A 2,636-nucleotide genomic window follows, 5' to 3' on the forward strand; every position below is an offset into this window, starting at 1 on the left:
TTATTTGGTTTTCACGTTCCCAGGTATGCTCGGGGCCTTGCGTGAAATCCAACGGATAGAATATTGTTTTGTTTCAAGAGTTTAAATCATACGAAATAAATTTTATGGATTCTTCTATGAAGTGTATTTTATCATTAATGCGGAGGTTATCTAAAGGATTAACAAGAGTGTCATTGATTAGGTTTTCTCAGAAAGAAATAATGACGCTATACAAGCATTTCAATACACATGAAATGGGTTATGAATAATAGTGAGCTTATTTAAACCTCGAGCGTTTATGCCACAATATTAGGGGAGACAAAATATAGAGGAGTTCATGAAAATCATAGTCATGAAATTTGATAGAGATCGTCATTCTTTACAACAAGAATGATGAATATGAGTTGAAAATTAGAGTTTTATCGACATTAAATAATATGGATAGAATGATTCGACTATAGAAAGAGTTATAAATGATGCTATCACAAAAGAGTGAAATGAGGAAATTAAATGTTCACCTTAACTTTTGATATGGTTAAAGTTGATTTCCGAAATTCAAGGGATTTAAAGAAATCTTCGTAAATCTTTATAGGATTTGATTCTCCGGTAATTAAGGAATTTGAGATTTTCTTTGATTAAATGCGGTGAATTACCTCGATTGTTGTGCCTGGAATTTCGCTATAAATTAGCTTCTTCCGTTTCATTATCTTCATCACTTCTATATTTTCTTCCTCAATTTATACTTCCAAAAGATTTGTCAATATGCTTCATCCAGTTCTAGTTCTGGATATAGTCCTGACTTTTATATATATCATTCTCCTTTTTCATTTGTCGCCGTAAGAGTCAGTTTACTTCTACTATGCTCTTGGATTTATAGTGTTTTTAGTTCTCCCGTGTCTTTATATTGCTATACGCATTGATATACACGGTTTGTAATTTCGGTATCGTTCTTTATATCTTCCCTTATATGTCGAAGCTTCATGCTTTTGTAAAGCATATAATGGTCCAGAATTCGTAGGTATGAAGTTTCAAATGAACCTACTGTTCTAAGTAGAAAGGAACGTAATATCATGATTTGATTTGTTAAATTACCAGAATTACTGAGGATAGAACTATCAAGAATATATGTTCTTGATATGTTCAGAGATTAGATAGAATGTAAGAGTCGTGTAACATGGCAAATGATGACTATAAAGTCTATGAATCATCATCTTCCATTAAAAATTTAGCATGACTTACTGTAATATAATCACGTTGGCCTGACGTCATTATATTATACTAACTCATGCTTCAATTCCCAACACTTCTTCAAAATATTTATAATTTAAACTTGAATTTTACAGAATATAGAAACTAAAACAGTTTCCTTTATGATGTAATAAAGATATCACAAAGAGATAATTAATTGCGGAAAAGAATCGTTATGAAGATATCTTCAGAGATATAGAGGATATTTATAACGAAAGATACGATGATTTTATAATCGAGGAAAATTCTTCTGTAGAAATTTAGAATGCGTAAAGAGATCTTCGGTGATATCCATCAGAAATCGAATCATCTAGATTCTTTATGTATAGGTTTAATCTTCGTGATTTGTCAACAGCCTCCTTCATGGGTACCAAGTTTTCTTTTGAGCTTCTCCATCGTACTATTCTTTATTATCAAGCTTTTGGTCATTAAGACCCTCTACAGCTTTTGCTGCTTCGTCAGCGTTCTTAAAGTTTAACGAATCCGAATCATTGGTTATAGTTCTGAGGTGTTTTCAAGAATTTGGAGTTGAAGTGTTTAAGCGTAGGATGTAACTAGAAATGTTGTAAATCTCAAAAGTAATGAATGATGATTTCGGTGGTTTGATGTGATAAGAATGCGAATGAATATAATTTACGAATGTAGTGATCTTAGGAAGATAACACCTGCTAAAGCTTTGGATGTCCAATTGAATTTGAATGAAAATGGTTGTTCTTCGGTGAACCGATACATATATCTGTGGATGTGAGTAGGATAGTTAATGTCTACTGAATCAGAATTGAAGATTGTACAGTGTAACATATTAATGTGAATTCTAAATATTTCTTGGGTATTACCTACCCATTAAAATATTTTTTAACATCAACAGTTTGTACAAAAGAATTTGAATATATACTCACATATATATTTTCTTCGGATGTAAATCATGGATTTAATGAGTTAATATCATATTAGTCTCATCTGATTTGAGGTTGGAACAAGAATAAATAATCTCCAAAAACTTTTAGAAACTACATATTCTCTGCAGAGTATTTCTTCAATGTAGTTATGAATCAATACTTCTTCGTTTGTTGTTACTGGTATTCCTTGGTGTCTATGGTGCGTATGATGTTGATGCTCGTGGCACAGATTGTGATGTTGACGCTTGTGATGCGGATGTTGTTGTTGATGAAGCTGATGGTGCTGATGCTGTTGCTGATACTGATGCAACTGCTGGTGCTTATAATGCTTGCTGTGTTGATGATGTTGGCGGTACTGTTGATACTAGTGGTGTTGGCTATGTTGCTGGTGTTGCTTGTGGTACTTGGGTAGTAGGTGTGAGCCTAGCTTCCAAATTGTGTACCGTTTCGTCCAGAGTTTCTACTTTACGCTCGAGTCTATGGATTAGTTCTACCCATTCCTCCGTAAGA

This window comes from Rutidosis leptorrhynchoides, chromosome 6 (genome assembly GCF_046630445.1).
Source record: "Rutidosis leptorrhynchoides isolate AG116_Rl617_1_P2 chromosome 6, CSIRO_AGI_Rlap_v1, whole genome shotgun sequence".
Classification (NCBI taxonomy): Eukaryota; Viridiplantae; Streptophyta; class Magnoliopsida; order Asterales; family Asteraceae; genus Rutidosis; species Rutidosis leptorrhynchoides.